Below are 20,886 nucleotides of genomic sequence, written 5' to 3'. Positions count from 1 at the left end.
GTGTTGAGGTTTGCAAGTCCCGTAGCATGCACGTATGGTAAACTTTATGCAACAAATTTGAAACATGAGGTGTTATTTGATTGTCTTCCTTATGAGTGGCGGTCGGGGACGAGCGATGGTCTTTTCCTACCAATCTATCCCCCTAGGAGCATGCGCGTAGTACCGAGGTTTTTGATGACTTGTAGATTTTTGCAATAAGTATGTGAGTTCTTTATGACTAATGTTGAGTCCATGGATTATACGCACTCTCACCCTTCCATCCTTGCTAGCCACTTCGGTACCGTGCATTGCCCTTTCTCACATTGAGAGTTGGCGCAAACTTCGCTGGTGCATCCAAACCCCGTGACATGATACGCTCTTTCACACATAAACCTCCTTATATCTTCCTCAAAACAGCCACCATACCTACCTATTATGGCATTTCCATAGCCATTCCGAGATATATTGCCATGCAACTTTCCATCATTCCGTTCATCATGACACATTCATCATTGTCATATTGCTTAGCATGACCATGTAGTTGACATAGTATTTGTGGCAAAGCCACCGTTCATAATTCTTTCATACATGTCACTCTTGGTCCATTGCATATCCCGGTACACCGCCGGAGGAATTTATATAGAGTCATCTTTTGTTCTAGTATCGAGTTGTAATCATTGAGTTGTAAATAAATAGAAGTGTGATGATCATCATTTTCTAGAGCATTGTCCCAAGTGAGGAATTATAAAAAAAGAAGAAAAAGGCCATAAAAAAGAGAAGGCCCAAAAAAATGAAAAAAATGAAAATGAGAGAAAAGAAGGGACAATGTTACTATCCTTTGCCACACTTGTGCTTCAAAGTAGCACCATGATCTTCATAGTAGTGAGTCTCTCATGTTATCACTTTCATATACTAGTGGGAATTTTTCATTATAGAACTTGGCTTGTATATTCCAATAATGGGCCTCCTCAAGTGCCCTATGTCTTTGTGAGCAAGCAAGTTGGATGCACACCCACTAGTTTCTTTTGTTGAGATTTCATACTTTTATAGCTCTAGTGCATCCGTTGCATGGCAATCCCTACTCCTTGCATTAACATCAATCGGTGGGCATCTCCATAGCCCATTGATTAGCCTCGTTGATGTGAGATTTTCTCCTTTTTTGTCTTCTCCACATAACCCCCTCATTATATTCTATTCCACCTATAGTGCCATGTCCATGGCTCGCGCTCACATATTGCATGAAAGTTTATAGGTTTGAGATTACTAAAGTATGAAACAATTGCTTGGCTTGTCATCGGGGTTGTGCATGATGAGAGCATTCTTGTGTGACGAAAATGAAACATGACTAAACCATATGATTTTGCAGGGATGAACTTTCTTTGGCCATGTTATTTTGAGAAGACATAATTGCTTAGTTAGTATGCTTGAAGTATTATCATTTTTATGTCAATATGAACTTTTGTCTTGAATCTTTCGGATTTGAATATTCATACCACAATTAAGAAGAATTACATTAAAATTATGCCAAGTAGCACTCTGCATCAAAAATTCTGTTTTTATCATTTACCTACTCGAGGACGAGCAGGAATTAAGCTTGGGGATGCTTGATACGTCTCCAACGTATCTATAATTTTTGGTTGCTCCATGCTATATTATCTACTGCTTTGGACATTATTGGGCTTTATTATCCACTTTTATATTATTTTTGGGACTAACCTATTAACCGGAGGCCCAGCCCAAAATTGCTGTTTTTTACCTGTTTTAGGGTTTCGAAGAAAAGGAATATCAAACGGAGTCCAAACGGAATGAAACCTCCGGGAACGTGATTTTCTCACCGAATACAACTCAGGAGACTTGGACCCTACGTCAAGCCAGCTAACAGGAGCCCACGAGGTAGGGGGTGCGCCTACCCCCCCAGATGTGCCCTCCACCCTTGTGGGGCCCATGTTGCTCCACCGACGTACTTCTTCCTCCTATATATACCCACATACACCCAAACGATCAAAACAGGAGCCAAAACCCTAATTCCACCGCCGTAACTTTCTGTATCCACGAGATCCCATCTTGGGGCCTGTTCCGGAGCTCCACCGTAGGGGGCATTGATCACGGAGGGCTTCTACATCAACACCATAGCCTCTCCGATGAAGTGTGAGTAGTTTACTTCAGACCTATGGCTCCATAGTTAGTAGCTAGATGGCTTCTTCTCTCTTTTTGGATCTCAATACAATGTTCTCCCCCTCTATTGTGGAGATCTATTTGATGTAATCTTCTTTTTGCGGTGTGTTTGTTAAGACCGATGAATTGTGGGTTTATGATCAAGTCTATCTATGAATAATATTTGAATCTTCTCTGAATTCTTTTATGTATGATTGGTTATCTTTGCAAGTCTCTTAGAATTATCAGTTTGGTTTGCCCTACTAGATTGGTCTTTCTTGCAACGGGAGAAGTGCTTAGCTTTGGGTTCAATCTTGCGGTGTCCTTTCCCGGTGACAGTAAGGGCAGCAAGGCACGCATTGTATTGTTGCCATAGAGGATAACAAGATGGGGTTTTCTTTATATTGCATGAGTCTATCCCTCTACATCATGTCATCTTGCTTAAGGCGTTACTCTATTTTTAACTTAATACTCTAGATGCATGCTGGATAGCGGTCGATGCATGGAGTAATAGTAGTAGATGCAGGCATGAGTCGGTCTACTTGTCTCAGACGTGATGCATATATACATAATCATACCTAGATATTCTCATAACTATGCTCAATTCTGTCCATTGCTCAACAGTAATTTGTTCACCCACCGTAGAATACTTATGCTCTCGAGAGAAGCCACTAGTGAAACCTATGGCCCCCAGGTCTATCTTTATCATATCAATCTCCTACTACTTAGTCATTTACTTTGCTATTTACTTTGCTTTTATTTTACTTTGCATATTTATCATAAAAATACCCAAATATTATCTTATCATATCTATCAGATCTCAGTCTCGCAAGTGGCCCTATAGGGATTGACAACCCCTATTTGCGTTGGTTGCGAGGATTTTTTTTTTGTGCAGGTATGAGGGATTTGCGCGTAGCCTTGTACTGGATTGATACCTTGGTTCTCAAAAACCGAGGGAACTACTTACGCTACTTTGCTGCATCATCCCTTCCTCTTCGGGGAAAACCAACACAGTGCTAAAAGAGGTAGCACTTGACACTGAAGAAAAGTACGGCGACAGTCGCCACACAAAGAGCTATCCAAAGTGCAAGCTACTGCCTGAATTCGACGACGAGGCTTTAGAGCCCATTCAGTCGAAAAATAAAACGGCCGATCAGCCGGATCGACCACCCCGTGGCCGCGACAGGGCGGCTAACGACATCGCACACAAGTCAGCACACGATTTACGTGAAGACCTGCACAAAAAAGCCGGTATGGCCAGGTCCATCTACGGATCTAGGAAGCGCGCTCCGGCACAGAATCATGGCCGCCCAAACGACTATACTGATCGAATAACAACTCGGAATCAAAACCAAACGCTACAACTGTCCGAAGAATGCCACGACACATCCAAATACAGGGGTGCCGTGCACCCCCTATGCTTCACCGATGAGGTGCTGGACCATGAATTTCCAGAGGGATTCAAACCCGTGAACATAGAGGCATACGACGGAACGACAGACCCTGGGGTCTGGATTGAGGACTTTATCCTTCACATCCACATGGCTCGCGGAGATGATCTCCACGCCATCAAATACCCGCCCCTCAAGTTGAAAGGACCAACTCGGCACTGGCTGAAAAGCCTCCCCGAAAACTCAATTTGAAGCTGGGAAGAGCTTGAGGATGCTTTTAGGGCCAATTTTCAAGGGACCTATGTCCGACCTCCGGACGGAGACGATTTAAGTCACATAATTCAACAGCCCGGAGAGTCAACCCAAAATCTTTGGAACAGATTTCTCATAAAGAAGAATCAAATCGTCGACTGCCCGGATGCCGAAGCCTTAGCGGCTTTCAAGCACAGTGACCGGGACGAATGGCTCGCCAGACACCTCGGCCAGGAAAAACCGAGGACAATGACATCCCTAACAAGCCTTATGACCCGCTTTTGCACGGGCGAAGACAGTTGGCTAGCCCATAGCGGCACCAACAACCCAGTCACATACGAAGTCAGGGATGGCAACGGGAAACCGCGGCGTAATAAAAGCAAGCATCGGAACAACGAAGACAACCTAGACAACACGGCGGTAAACGCCGGATTCAGGGGCTCTCGACCCGGTCAACGGAAAAAGCCATTTAAAGGCAGCAGAGATGGACCGTCCAGCCTAAATAAGATTCTAGATAGATTATGTCAGATTCATGGCACCTCCGACAAACCTGCAAATCACACCAACAGAGAACGCTGGGTCTTCAAGCAGGCCGGCAAGCTAAACGCCGAACACAAGGGGAGGGAGTGCTACCTCTTGAGCACTGCGTTGGTTTTCCCCGAAGAGGAAGGGATGATGCAGCAAAGTAGCGTAAGTATTTCCCTCAGTTTTTGAGAACCAAGGTATCAATCCAATAGGAGGCTACGCGCGAGTCCCTCGTACCTGCACAAAACAAATAAATCCTCGCAACCAACGCGATAAGGGGTTGTCAATCCCTACACGACCACTTACGAGAGTGAGATCTGATAGATATGATAAGATAATATTGTTGGTATTTTTGTGATAAAGATGCAAAGTAAAATAAAAGGCAATGAAAATAACTAAGTGTTGGAAGATTAATATGATGAAGATAGACCCGGGGGCCATAGGTTTCACTAGTGGCTTCTCTCAAGAGCATAGGTATTCTACGGTGGGTGAACGAATTACTGTTGAGCAATTGACAGAATTGAGCATAGTTATGACTTATGAGAATATCTAGGTATGATCATGTATATAGGCATCATGTCTGAGACAAGTAGACCGACTCCTGCCTGCATCTACTACTATTACTCCACTCATCGACCGCTATCCAGCATGCATCTAGAGTATTAAGTTCATGAAAACAGAGTAACGCCTTAAGCAAGATGACATGATGTAGAGGGATAAACTCATGCAATATGATGAAAACCCCATATTGTTATCCTCGATGGAAACAATACAATACGTGCCTTGCTGCCCCTACTGTCATTGGGAAAGGACACCGCAAGATTGAACCCAAAGCTAAGCACTTTTCCCATTGCACGAAAGATCAATCTAGTAGGCCAAACCAAACTGATAATTCGAAGAGACTTGCAAAGATAACCAATCATACATAAAAGAATTCAGAGAAGATTCACATATTGTTCATAGATAGACTTGATCATAAACCCACAATTCATCGGTCTCAACAAACACACCGTAAAAAGAAGATTACATCGAATAGATCTCCACAAGAGAGGGGGAGAACATTGTATTGAGATCCAAAAAGAGAGAAGAAACCATCTAGCTAATAACTATGGACCCGTACGTCTGAGGTGAACTACTCACACTTCATCGGAGGGGCTATGGTGATGATGTAGAAGCCCTCCGTGATGGATACCCCCTCCGGCAGAGCTCCGGAACAGGCCCCAAGATGGGATCTCGTGGATACAGAAAGTTGCGGTGGTGGAATTAGGGTTTTGGCTCCGTATCTGATCGTTTGGGGGTACGTAGGTATATATAGGAGGAAGGAGTACGTCGGTGGAGCAACAGGGGCCCATGAGGGTGGAGGGCATGCTAGGGGGGTAGGCGCGCCCCTACCTCGTGGCCTCCTCCTTTGTTTCTTGACGTAGGGTCCAAGTCTCCTGGATCATGTTTGGTGAGAAAATCACGTTCCCGAAGGTTTCATTCCGTTTGGACTCCGTTTGATATTCCTTTTCTTCGAAACCCTAAAATAGGCAAAAAACAACAATTCTGGGCTGGGCCTCCGGTTAATAGGTTAGTCCCAAAAATAATATAAAAGTGGATAATAAAGCCCAATAATGTCCAAAACAGTACATAATATAGCATGACGCAATCAAAAATTATAGATACGTTGGAGACGTATCAAGCATCCCCAAGCTTAATTCCTGCTCGTCCTCGAGTAGGTAAATGATAAAAACAGAATTTTTGATGCGGAGTCCTACTTGGCATAATTTTAATGTAATTCTTCTTAATTGTGGTATGAATATTCAGATCCGAAAGATTCAAGATAAAAGTTCATATTGACATAAAAATAATAATACTTCAAGCATACTAACTAAGCAATTATGTCTTCTCAAAATAACGTGGCCAAAGAAAGTTCATCCCTACAAAATCATATAGTTTAGTCATGCTCCATTTTCGTCACACAAGAATGCTCTCATCATGCACAACCCCGATGACAAGCCAAGCAATTGTTTCATACCTTAGTAATCTCAAACCTATAAACTTTCACGCAATATATGAGCGCGAGCCATGGATATTGCACTATGGGTGGAATAGAATATGATGGGGGTTATGTGGAGAAGACAAAAAATGAGAAAGTCTCACGTCAACGAGGCTAATCAATGGGCTATGGAGATGCCCATCGATTGATGTTAATGCAAGGAGTAGGGATTGCCATGCAACGGATGCACTAGAGCTATAAATGTATGAAAGCTCAACAAAAGAAACTAAGTGGGTGTGCATCCAACTTGCTTGCTCACGAAGACCTAGGGCACTTTGAGGAGGCCCATTGTTGAAATATACAAGCCAAGTTCTATAATGGAAATTCCCACTAGTATATGAAAGTGACAAAACAAGAGACTCTCTATCATGAAGATTATGGTGCTACTTTGAAGTAGAAGTGTGGCAAAGGATAGTAACATTGTCCCTTCTCTCTTTTTCTCTCATTATATATTTTTTATTTCCTCACTTGGGACAATGCTCTAGAAAATGATGATCATCACACTTCTATTTATTTACAACTCAATGATTACAACTTGATGCTAGAACAAAAGATGACTCTATATGAATGCCTCCGGCGGTGTACCGGGATATGCAATGAACCAACAGTGACATGTATGAAAGAATTATGAACGGTGGCTTTGCCACAAATACCATGTCAACTACATGATCATGCTAAGCAATATGACAATGATGAATGTTTCATGATAAACAAAATGGTGGAAAGTTGCATGGCAATATATCTCGGAATGGCTATGGAAATGCCATAATAGGTAGGTATGGTGGCTGTTTTGAGGAAGATATAAGGAGGTTTATGTGTGAAAGAGCGTATCATATCACGGGGTTTGGATGCACCGGCGAAGTTTGCACCAACTCTCAATGTGAGAAAGGGCAATGCACGGTACCAAAGAGGCTAGCAATGATGGAAGGGTGAGAGTGCGTATAATCCATGGACTCAGCATTAGTCATAAAGAACTCACATACTTATTGCAAAAATCTACAAGTCATCAAAAACTAAAGCACTACGCGCATGCTCCTAGGGGGATAGATTGGTAGGAAAAGACCATCGCTCGTCCCCGACCGCCACTCATAAGGAAGACAATCAAAGAACACCCCATGTTTCAAATTTGTTACATAACGTTTACCATACGTGCATGCTACGGGACTTGCAAACTTCAACACAAGTACTTCTCAAATTCATAACTACTCAACTAGCATGACTTTGATATTATTTCCTCCATATCTCAAAACAATCATCAAGCATCAAACTTCTCTTAGTATTCAAAACACTCATAAGAATTTTTTTACTAATCTTGAACACCTAGCATATTAGGATTATTTAAGCAAATTACCATGCTATTTAAGACTCTCAAAATAATCTAAGTGAAGCATGAGATATCAATAGTTTCTATAAAACAAATGCACCACCGTGCTCTAAAAGATATAAGTGAAGTACTAGAGCAAAACTATATAACTCAAAAAGATATAAGTGAAGCATATAGAGTATTCTAACAAATTCCAAATCATGTATGGCTCTCTCAAAAGGTGTGTACAGCATGGATGATTGGGGTAAACTAAAAATCAAAGACTCAAATCATACAAGACGCTCCAAGCAAAACACATATCATGCGGTGAATAAAAATATAGCTCCAAGTAAAGTTACCGATAGAAGTAGACGAAAAGAGGGGATGCCTTCCGGGGTATCCCCAAGCTTTGGATTTTAGGTGTCCTTAGATTATCTTGGGGGTACCATGGGAATCCCCAAGATTAGGCTCTTGCCACTCCTTGTTCCATAATCCATCAAATCTTTACCCAAAACTTGAAAACTTCACAACACAGAACTTAAAGTAGAAAATCTCGTGAGCTCCGTTAGAGAAAGAAAACAAAAGACCACTTAAAGGTACTGCAATGAACTCATTATTTATTTATATTGGTTTTAAAACTACTGTATTCCAACTTCTCTATGGTTTATAAACTATTTTACTAGCCATAGATTCATCAAAATAAGCAAACAACACACAAAAAACAGAATCTGTCAAAAACAGAATAGTCTGTAGTAATCTGTAGCTAGCGCAAGATCTGGAACCCCAAAAATTATAAAATAAATTTCTGGATAAGGAATTTATCTATTAATCATCTGCAAAAATAATTAACTAAATATCACTTTCCAAATAAAAATTGGAGCAGTTCTCGTGAGTGCTAAAGTTTCTGTTTTTTACAGCAAGATATCAAGACTTTCCCTAAGTCTTCCCAACGGTTCTACTTGGCACAAACACTAATTAAACACAAAAAACACAACCTAAACAGAGGCTAGATAAATTATTTATTACTAAACAGGAGCAAAAAGTAAGGAATAAAAACAAAATTGGGTTGCCTCCCAACAAGCGCTATCGTTTAACGCCCCTAGCTAGGCATAAAAAGCAAGGATAGATCTAGGTATTGCCATCTTTGGTAGGCAATCCATAAGTGGATCTCATAATATATTCATAAGGTAATTTAATTTTCTTTCTAGGAAATTTTTCCATGCCTTTCCTTAACGGAAATTGGAATCTAATATTTCTTTCCTTCATATCAATAATTGCACCAATCGTTCTAAGGAAAGGTCTACCAAGAATAATAGGACATGAAGGATTGCAATCTATGTCAAGAACAATAAAATCTATGGGCATATAATTCCTATTTGCAAAAATAAGAACATCATTAATTTTTCCCATAGGTTTCTTAATAGTGGAATCCGCAAGGTGCAAGTTTAGAGAGCAATCATCAAAATCACGAAAACCTAACAAATCACACAAAGTCTTTGGAGTCGTGGAAACACTAGCACCCAAATCACATAAAGCATAGAACTCATGATCTTTAATTTTAATTTTAATATTTGGTTCCCACTCATCATAAAGTTTTCTAGGGATAGAAACTTCCAACTCAAGTTTTTCTTCATAAGATTGCATCAAGGCATCAACAATATGTTTAGTAAACGCTTTATTTTGACTATAAGCGTGAGGAGAATTTAGCACGGATTGCAACAAGGAAATACAATCAATCAAAGAGCAATTTTCATAATTAAATTCCTTGAAATCCAAAATAGTGGGTTTAGAAACATCTAGGGTTTTAATTTCTTCGATCCCACTTTCATCAATTTTAGCATCAGGATCTAAAAACTTCGAATTCTTGGAACGCCTTCTAGGTAAAGGTGGATCATATTCAGTCCCATAATTATTAAGATTCATATTGCAAAACAAAGATTTAATAGGGGACACATCAATAACTTTTAGATCTTCATCTTTATTTTCATAGGAACTAGAAGAACACGCTCTTATAAAGGCATCTTTCTTAGCACGCATCCTAGCGGTTCTTTCTTTGCACTCATCAATGGAAATTCTCATGGCTTTGAGAGACTCATTGATATCATTCTTAGGTGGAGTAGATCTAAGTTTCAAAGAATCAACATCAAGAGAAATTCTATCAACGTTCCTAGCCAACTCATCAATCTTAAGCAATCTTTCTTCAATCAAAGCATTGAAATTCTTCTGCGAAGTAATAAATTCTTTAATATTAGATTCAAAATCAGAGGGCATCTTATTATAATTTCCATAAGAATTGTTGTAGGAATTACCATAATTATTAGAGGGATTACTAGGATAAGGCCTAGGATTAAAATTTCCTCTATACGCGTTGTTACCAAAATTGTTCCTACCAACAAAATTCACATCCATAGCTTCATTATTATTCTCAATCAAAGTAGACAAGGGCATATCATTAGGATCAGAAGAAACACTTTTACTAGCAAATAATTTCATAAGTTCATCCATCTTTCCACTCAAAACATTAATTTCTTCTATCACATGCACCTTTTTATTAGTAGATCTTTCAGTATGTCATTGAGAATAATTAACCATAATATTATCTAGGAGTTTATTAGCTTCTCCTAAAGTAATTTCCATAAAAGTGCCTCCCCCGGCCGAATCTAAAAGATTTCTAGAAGCAAAATTCAATCCGGCATAAAAAATTTGTATAATCATCCACAAATTCAAACCATGAGTAGGGCAATTACATATCATTAATTTCACCCTCTCCCAAGCTTGTGCAACATGTTCATGATCAAGTTGCTTAAAATTCATAATATCGTTTCTAAGGGAGATGATCTTAGCAGGAGGAAAATACTTAGAGATAAAAGCATCTTTGCACTTATTCCATGAATCAATACTATTTTTAGGCAAAGATGAAAACCAAGCTTTAGCACGATCTCTAAGCAAAAAAGGAAATAGCTTCAATTTAACAATATCATTATCCACATCTCTCTTCTTTTGCATATCACACAAATCAACGAAGCTATTTAGATGGGTAGCGGCATCATCACTAGGAAGGCCGGAAAACGGATCTTTCATGACAAAATTCAGCAAGGCAGCATTAATTTCACAAGATTCAGCATCGATAAGAGGAGCAATCGGAGTGCTAATAAAATCATTGTTGTTGGTATTGGTAAAGTCACAAAATTTAGTGTTATCTTGAGCCATCGTGACAAGCAAGCAATCCAACACACAAGCAAACAAAAAGCAAGCGGGCAAAAAGAGGCAAATAGAGAAAGAGAGGGAGGATAGAGAGAGAGGGCGAATAAAACGGCAAGGGTGAAGTGGGGGAGAGGAAAACGAGAGGCAAATGGCAAATAATGTAATGTGGGAGATAAGGACTGTGATGGGTACTTGGTATATTGACTTCTGCGTAGACTCGCCGGCAACGGCACTAGAAATCCTTCTTGCTACCTCTTGAGCACTGCGTTGGTTTTGCTCGAAGAGGAAGGGATGATGCAACAAAGTAGCGTAAGTATTTCCCTCAGTTTTTGAGAACCAAGGTATCAATCCAGTAGGAGGCTACGTGCGAGTCCCTCGTACCTGCACAAAACAAATAAATCCTCGCAACCAACGCGATAAGGGGTTGTCAATCCCTACACGGCCACTTACGAGAGTGAGATATGATAGATATGATAAGATAATATTTTTGGTATTTTTGTGATAAAGATGCAAAGTAAAATAAAAAGCAAAGTAAATAACTAAGTGTAGGAAGATTAATATGATGAAGATAGACCCGGGGGCCATAGGTTTCACTAGTGGCTTCTCTCAAGAGCATAGGTATTCTACGGCGGGTGAATGAATTACTGTTGAGCAATTGACAGAATTGAGCATAGTTATGAGAATATCTAGGTATGATCATGTATATAGGCATCACGTCCGAGAAAAGTAGACCGACTCCTGCCTGCATCTACTACTATTACTCCACTCATCAACCACTATCCAACATGCATCTAGAGTATTAAGTTCATGAAAACAGAATAACGCCTTAAGCAAGATGACATGGTGTAGAGGGATAAACTCATGCAATATGATGAAAACCCCATCTTGTTATCCTCGATGGCAACAATACAATACGTGCCTTGCTGCCCCTACTATCACTGGGAAAGGACACCGCAAGATTGAACCCAAAGCTAAGCACTTCTCCCATTGCAAGAAAGATCAATCTAGTAGGCCAAACCAAACTGATAATTCGAAGAGACTTGCAAAGATAACCAATCATACATAAAAGAATTCAGAGAAGATTCAAATATTGATCATAGATAGACTTGATCATAAACCCACAATTCATCGGTCTCAACAAACACACCGCAAAAAGAAGATTACATCGAATAGATCTCCACAAGAGAGGGGAAGAACATTGTATTGAGATCCAAAAAGAGAGAATAAGCCATCTAGCTAATAACTATGGACCCGTAGGTCTGAGGTGAACTACTCACACTTCATCGGAGGGGCTATGGTGATGATGTAGAAGCCCTCCGTGATGGATACCCCCTCCGGCGGAGCTCCGGAACAGGCCCCAAGATGGGATCTCGTGGATACAGAAAGTTGCGGCGGTGGAATTAGGGTTTTGGCTCCGTATCTGATCATTTGGGGGTACATAGGTATATATAGGAGGAAGGAGTACGTCGCTGGAGCAACAGGGGGCCCACGAGGGTGGAGGGCGCGCCTGGGGGGGGGTAGGCGCGCCCCTACCTCGTGGCCTCCTCCTTTGTTTCTTGACGTAGGGTCCAAGTCTCCTGGATCATGTTCGGTGAGAAAATCATGTTCCTGAAGGTTTCATTCCGTCTGGACTCCGTTTGATATTCCTTTTCTTCAAAACCCTAAAATAGGCAAAAACAGCAATTCTGGGCTGGGCCTCCGGTTAATAGGTTAGTACCAAAAATAATATAAAAGTGGATAATAAATCCCAATAATGTCCAAAATAGTAGATAATATAGCATGGAGCAATCAAAAATTATAGATACGTTGGAGACGTATCAGGGAGACACCAAGCGAAGACGAGGATGAGCCTCGCCAGCCGAACACTGGGGGACAGAAAAAATTCCCACCAGAGGTCAAAACAGTGAACATGATTTACGCAACTCACATACCGAAGAGGAGGCGCCAGCACGCACCCCAAGACGTATACGCCGTGGAGCCCGTCACCCCCAAGTTCAACCCTTGGTCGGCCTGCCCGATCACTTTTGATCGCAGGGATCACCTGACTAGTATCCGGCACGAAGGATCGACTACCTTGGTGCTAGACCCAATAATTGACGGATACCATCTCACCCGAGTCCTTATGGATGGCGGCAGTAGTCTTAATCTGATATATCAGGACACCGTCCGCAAAATGGGGATAGACCCGACAAGAATCAACCAAAGCAATACTACCTTTAAAGGAGTAATACCAGGCCCAGAGGCCCGCTGCACGGGCTCTCTAGTACTAGAGGTTGTATTCAGTTCTTCCGACAACTTCCGAAGAGAAGAATTAACCTTCGACATCGCTCCATTTTGAAGCAGCCATCACGCACTACTCGGAAGAACGGCCTTCGCTCGTTTTAATGCAGTACCGCATTACGCTTATCTTAAGCTTAAGATGCTCGGTCCACGTGGCATCATCATAGTTGGCGGAAACACAGAGCGTTCCTCACGTACAGAGGAATATGTGGCGGCTCTAGCAGCCAATCACTGAACGGCCTCTCCAACCAGAAGAAATGATCGGTCGTCAAGACCGCGGACACGGTTAGACGAGTTCGGCACACCACTAGCTGTAACAGCTCAGATAAACCTGAGATTGGGTCGATGGATATACCCCCATAGGTGGTGCTAGGGGCTTCCCACATGTAAAAGGGCTACAGTTCGACTTGACCCTATTTAGATTGCATTTTAATGGTTCATTAAGAATAACCAATTTTTCGCATGAAGACTTTCACCTGTGTTTTTCTCTTTTACAGATGATCATCGTGCTACACCCTTCCAGAATACGGCACAACGGAGACACATGCGCAGACGTGCAGCAGGGCCCCGCTCAAAGGTTTCTTTTTAGATTAAGACCCTGTGTAAACCTTTTTTACTGTCTCTTGTTGCTTCACTCCCTCTGGATACTCAACACAACCGAAAGGGATGCTGGCGTTATTGACATTTCGTCATGTCAGACTAATGCAAGTACCTGGAAATTCAGGGCTCATAATCGAGGGCGTTACTCAGCCCAGTATATGTTGTAAAGTCCGAATACCTTAGGGAGTGTTCGGCGTCGCGAGTTTGGCCTTATATGCATCAGCTCGGAATCATGTCTTTGGTCAATAGTTGGGTTTGCCCGGCTCCCGTGTTTTGCTACCTTACGTTCCGCTCTATCGGCTAAGGTGGCACCAGGAGAACTACTGCGATTGTGCCCTGGTTCATCTGGATGAGCACCTCAGTAGAGAAAGCCGAAAACTGATTGTCATGATAAAGCACAAGACTGGTCAACCACTCGATGACTCAACGAAATCTTCGCGATTCCTCCGCATTAACGAAGGACCGGTTTCCCAGTCATGTATGTATGCGCACCGTATTCGGATGAGCGCGGAAGTACCAGGGGCTATATAGTAGCCGCACCGTCAAACTCCTATGGCTAAGTGAAAGTGTTAAAGCTATATAGTCCGATTGCCTTGTCCGCCATGCTATCACCTCCTTAATGGACCAAGACGTTGGGTCAAGTGTGAATACACGCTTTTCCGAACACCCCCGCATTATGTGCGTGGGGGCTGAAGCCGACGACTGGAAACTTTCAGGTTATATACATACATGAACGACCACACAGGAGGCATCATAATACTTCCAGGCAAAAGTATAAACACAACCTTTATAATCCAAATAGCATTGTTTTTACAATTGGGATACATGTCACTCGAACATGATACTCTTAGAGCACTAAGCCTCTATTAAACGAGCGCCTTCTAGGACTTCTTCAAAATAGTGCTCAGCCGAGACCTGGCCTACGGCCGGATCCCGGGTTGCAATAGCAGTGGCCTCCATCTCTGCCTAGTATGTCTTAACACGGGCAAGAGCCATCCGTGCACACTCTATGCACGCCGACCTCTTTACAGCAATGTCGGCATCTGCCGCATCAAGTTGCTGCCTCAGTCCGGCAAACTCAGCAGTCCGGCCAGCCACCAGACCCTCAACCGCCTGTAAATGAAAGTAGCGCGATCATTACCTGGGACTATGATCCTCTGTTTGCCACTCTGGACAGCAACCAGAGTCTCAGGGGCTACTATCTGTATAGAGCACACCTAGCGTGTGTGGTACCGTCAAAAAATTTATATATTACTTTACGTACCTCAAAGCCTCTTAGCTGGCTCGTAAAAGCCTCATGCAACCCACTTTTGGCGGATGAAATCCTCTCAACCACCATACCCATTAAAGTACGATGCGGACCCATCAGTGCGTCTAGTTGTGCACCGGACAATCCCAGACCCTTTTTGTTGCTCTCCTTAGGATCTGAATACTCCGGACTTCGGGTGGCCGAAGGGTTACCTTCTAGCCTTGGCGGATCAGGAGAAATCCTCCGTGATGACACCTTAGGGTCATCCGCCCTAGGAGGCGGGGAGACAGGGGGAGGCGTTTCGCTCTCCATCATCTCCGGAAGAAGATCCCCCGAAGACAAACTCTGTCGAGAAGGGCTACGAGCCGGACTGCAAGATATATGTCTCGGTTATTGTCCTCAGAGATAAAGCATGATATATTTACCAAAGTACTCTTGTTCACTTACAGCTTGGTGGAGGGCTGGCCCCCTTGCGGGCACTGTTCGGTAAGGATGCCCTCCGGGGCAGGGCCCCCTGGCAAAGGTTTCTTCCCTCGTTTGGAAACCTTCATTTCCAAGTCTTCAGAGGCAGTCCTTTTCCTTCCTTAGGGAGAGGGGATTCTAGATTCTTCTCCCCGATTATCCTCCTTCGCGGAGACACTAATTCCCCAGGTTTGGATGAGTAATGTGTGAAGCCCGCTTTCGGCTTCTTTATTCCTCCCTTTATCTTCCCCTGATGGCACTTGATAAGGTGCATGCTCAAGCATCCTGGCTAGTACAGGATCCAGTGAGCCTTCGGGAAGGGGGGCCGAACACCTGATCCTCTCCGCCTTTCTTATCCAGTCCTAGCCGAGAGCGATTTTTTCAGAATGATGTTATGACAAATAAAAAGACAACATGTTCAGCCGCGGAATTACTTACGTGGGTATCTAAACGGTTGCAGTTGAGACCCACATCCTCGGTGGTGTCCGGACACTTTATTCGTGATCCGAAGAACAATCCATACATCTCTTCGAGCATCACGCCGAAGAATTGCTGAATAGTTCGCGGTCCTTCCGGGTTGAACTCCCACATACAGAGAGATCAACATTGGCATGGCAGGACCCGACGAACTAGCATAAATTGCATTACCTTGACAAGACTAACATCCCTCTTGAGGAGATCTCGGATGCGACTTTGCAATGTCAACACGTCATTAACTGGCCCCTAGTATAGCCCCTTGTTGACCAATGACGCTAGTTGTGGCGGGGGACCCGAGCGGAAGGCGGGGGCAGCTGCCCACTTTGTACCTCGGGGAGCTGTGATGTAAAACCACTCCCACTGCCATAAGTTGGACACCTCCGGGAAGGAACCCTTTGGCCATAGAGCATCGGTGCCTTTGCTTATTATGGCACCTCCGCATTCTGCGTGTCGCCCATCGATCGTCTTCAGCTTCACACTGAAGGTCTTGAGCCATAAGCCGAAGTGTGGGGTGATGCAGAGGAAGGCCTCACACACAACGATAAACACGAGACGTGAAGGATGGAATCTGGAGCTAGATCATGGAAATTGAGCCTGTAATAGAACATAAGCCCTCTTACAAAGGGATCAAGACTAAAGCCTAGCCCTCGAAGGAAGTGGGAAACAAATACGACACTCTCGTTGGGTTCGGGAGTGGGGATGACCTGCCCTTGAGGAGGTATCCTGTGCGAGATTTCGGTGGTCAGATACCTGACTTCCCTTAGCTTCTTGATGTCCTCCTCTGTGACATAGGAGGCCATCCACCGACCTTGAAGGTTGGATCCAGACATAGTTGGAGGTCCGAAGCGCTTAGCCTGAGCCTTGGGTGTTGGAACTCGAGGTGGGGGAGAGGAAGGATTGAGCGCGAGAAGAAAAGGACATGCCTTGGCCCCTTTATAAAGAGGGTGAATATCAAGCGTCCTCCGCGTGGCCGTTTGGAACTTGCCTAAAATCGAGGAGTCACACTAACAAGCACGCTCCACACCCATATTGATGAGAATCCCGTGACAAGGGGAACACGATCTCTGCTTCAACAAGACGTGCCAATAAAATCGCCTCGCAACACGTGCAGTGGCAGGCTGGGAAAAACAGTTCGTAATGACCGGACCACGGCAGGATGTCATGTTATGAAAAGTTGTCAGCAGATTAGATTTGTGGAATATTATACTCTCTACGGTGGTATGTGGAATTTGTTTTACAGAGCCGGACACAATCCTTGTGTTCAAAATATTCTATGGAGTATTCGGAGAAGGAACCCGCCTTGCAATGCCGAAGACAATCTGCGCGCCGGACTCATCGTCATTGAAGCCTGGTTCAGGGGCTACTGAGGGAGTCCTGGATTAGGGGGTCCTCGGACAGCCGGACTATATACTTTGGCCGGACTGTTGGACTATGAAGATACAAGATTGAAGGCTTCGTCCCGTGTCCGGGTGGGACTCTCCTTTGCGTGGAAGGCAAGCTTGGCGATTCGGATATGTAGATCTCCTTCTCTGTAACCGACTCTGTGTAACCCTAGCCCCCTCCGGTGTCTATATAAACCAGAGGGTTTAGTCCGTAGGACAAGAACAATCATAATCATAGGCTAGCTTCTAGGGTTTAGCCTCTACGATCTCGTGGTAGATCACCTCTTGTAATACTCATATCATCAAGATCAATCAAGCAGGAAGTAGGGTGTTACCTCCATCGAGAGGGCCCGAACCTAGGTAAACATTGTGTCCCCCGCCTCCTATTACCATCAACCTTAGACGCACAGTTCGGGACCCCCTACCCGAGATCCGCCGGTTTTGACACCGACAACGGTCATCACCAGAAAGTATCCCGACTATTGTCACTCCGGGGTTTACAGATCCTAACACGTAATAGGTGACTATAACTTGCAAGATCAGATCTAGAACATAGATATAATGGTGATAACATAAACAGTTCAGATCTGAAATCATGGCACCCGGGCCCAAAGTGACAAGCATTAAGCATGGCAAAGTCATAGCAACATCAATCTCAGAACATAATGGATACTAGGGATCAAGCCCTAACAAAACTAACTCGATTACATGATGAATCTCATCCAACTCCCTCACCGACCAGTGAGCCTTACTCACTCCTGATGGGGAGCATCATGGAATTGGTGATGGAGAAGGGTTGGTGATGACGAAGATCGAAGATTCCCCTCTTCGGAGCCCCAAACGGACTCCAGACCCGGCCTCCCGATGAAGAACAGGAGGTGGCGGCGGCTCCGTCTCATGAAATGTGATAATTCTTTCTCCCATATTTTCTCTCCAAAATAGGATTTTATAACATCGGAGATAGGGTCAGCGGGGCCACCAGGTGGGCACAACCCACCTGGGCGCGCCAGGAGGGGGCGCGCCATGGTGGGTTGTGCTCCCCCAGGGACCCCCCTCCAGTGGTTCTTGGCTCCAATAATTTCTTGTAATGTATAAAAATTCTCCAAAAAGTTTCGTTCCATTCTGATAACTTTTATTTCTGCACAAAAACAACGCCATGGTAGTTCTGCTGAAAATAGCGCCTGTCCGGGTTAGTTTCATTCAAATCGTGAAAATTAGAGTCCAAAACAAGAGTAAAAGCGTTAGGAAAAGTAGATACGGCAGAGATGTATCACTGCTTGGGGTGCTACAATGAAGCCCAAGAAAACAGATGGAAACAATAAAACATGAACTGCCATAACTTCTACATATGCGCTCCGAATTGAGCAAACTCAAGCTTGTTAGATAGATGACGACGAGTACTATCCAAACAACGACTGGTTATAGTGAGAAGAGGGAGAGAGAAATGCCAATGAAATAGAGATGTGAAACCTCTATGAATGAAGAACCAGCAAAACTCCATCATCGAAAACATCATAGAAGATGTATATATGAACTCCGTTTTCGATGAACTCGAGCTTTTCATGACGATGACCATAAGCTCTAAAACTCACAAAGAGAAACACCAAACAAGAACCAAGAACGATGATGCAAAGATACAATGGTTTGAGCTCTCTACAAACGATACAATCAAGCTACTAACTTGAGAGCCCCCCTTGATAGTACGACAATTGAACCTATAACCCGGTCTCCCAACTACCACCATGAGACCGGTAAAATAGACAACCTATCAAGGGCAAACCTTTGCCTTGCACATAGTCCACTTGAGCTAGATGACGACGATCTTGAGTCCCTCAAGTTGGACCACCTTTCTTGATTGCGTTGTCTTAGTAAAGACCAGTAGATTGCTCCCCCATACTCCACTATGGGTGAGCCACTCTTCGGAACATCTTGTAAGTGCATCTAGTGCCACCCCTAGTTGGTTTTGGAGTATTGACGACAAACTTGGTTGAGGGACTAATGTGTTTGTGAGAATTGCAGGATAACACAGGTAGTAGTCCCTCATTGATTCGCTTTACCTACCAGAGATGACCCCTAAAAATGTGTGAAGACATTGAAGACAATGGTGGTCTGTAAAGAGATTCACATTAAAGACTATGACATGAGAAGACATCGTATGAAGACTATGGAGTACGAAGACATAGTTGTTTCGTAGTTTCCTTTTCTTCTTTGTTGAGTCATAGGAACCACCGTACTGTTAAGTGGGGTCCAAGTGAACAAAGTCAGAGTGACTGAAGTGATGCTCAATCAAATCCTATGTCTTCGAGCGAAGACAACGAGAGCAAATCTTATCCAGAGCTGGATAAGTCAGCTTTACTTATAGCCCAAGTTAAGCTGCCGCGTGTGTTTGAAATTTGACCGTTGGACACGTGTCAGTTCCTTAGTGACTGAGGGAGTCCTGGACTAAGGGGTCTTCGGGCGTCCGACCTATTAGCCATGGGCCAGACTGATGGGCTGTGAAGATACGAAGACCGAAGACTACACCCGTGTCCGGATGGGACTCTCCTTGGCATGGAAGGCAAGCTTGGTGATTAAATATGTAGTTTCCTTTCTTTTTAACCAACCTTGTGTAACCCTAGATCCTCCCGGTGTCTATATAAACCGGAGGACTTAGTCCGGAGCAAGATAGACATTATCATAACCATACAAGCTAGGCCTATAGGGTTTAGCCATTTCGATCTCGTGGTAGATCAACTCTTGTAATACTCATTGAGGGAGTCCTGGATAAGGGGGTCTCTGGACAGCCGAACTATATCCTTTGGCCGGATTGTTGGACTATGAAGATACAAGATTGAAGACTTCACCCCGTGTCCAGATGGGACTCTACTTGGCGTGGAAGGCAAGCTAGGAAATACGGATATGTATATCTCCTCCTTTGTAACCGACCTTGTGTAACCCTAGCCCCTTCCGGTGTCTATATAAACCGGAGGGTTTTAGTCCGTAGGACAACATACAATCATACCATAGGCTAGCTTCTAGGGTTTAGCCTCTCCGATCTCGTGGTAGATCAACTCTTGTAATACCCATATTATCAAGTATAATCAAGCAGGACGTAGGGTTTTACCTCCATCAAGAGGGCCCGAACCTGGGTAAAACATCGTGTCCCCTGCCTCCTGTTACCATCCGCCTTAGATGCACAGTTCGGGACCCCCTACCCGAGATCCGCCAGTTTTGACACCGACATTGGTGCTTTCATTGAGATTTCCTCTGTGTCGTTGCCGTTAGGCTTGATGGCTCCTTCGATCATCGATTGCGATGCAGTCCAGGGTGAGAGTTTTCTCCCCGGACAGATCTTTGTATTCGGCAGCTTAGCACTGCGGGCCAACTCACTTGGCCATCTGGAGCAGATCGAGAGTTACGCCCCTGGCCACCAGGTTAGGTTTGGAAGCTTAAACTACACGACCGATATCCGCGGAGACTTGATCTTCGACGGATTCGAGCCCCCGCTTAGTGCGCCACACGGTCACGATGAGCATGATTTAGCTCTGCCATCGGACAGTGTCCAGGAGATCGCGCTGGCAACCGCTCCGATCCTCAATTCGGAGCCAGTT

This window comes from Triticum urartu, chromosome 2 (assembly GCF_003073215.2).
Source record: "Triticum urartu cultivar G1812 chromosome 2, Tu2.1, whole genome shotgun sequence".
Taxonomy (NCBI): Eukaryota; Viridiplantae; Streptophyta; class Magnoliopsida; order Poales; family Poaceae; genus Triticum; species Triticum urartu.
Note: the sequence above shows the minus strand (reverse complement) of the source record.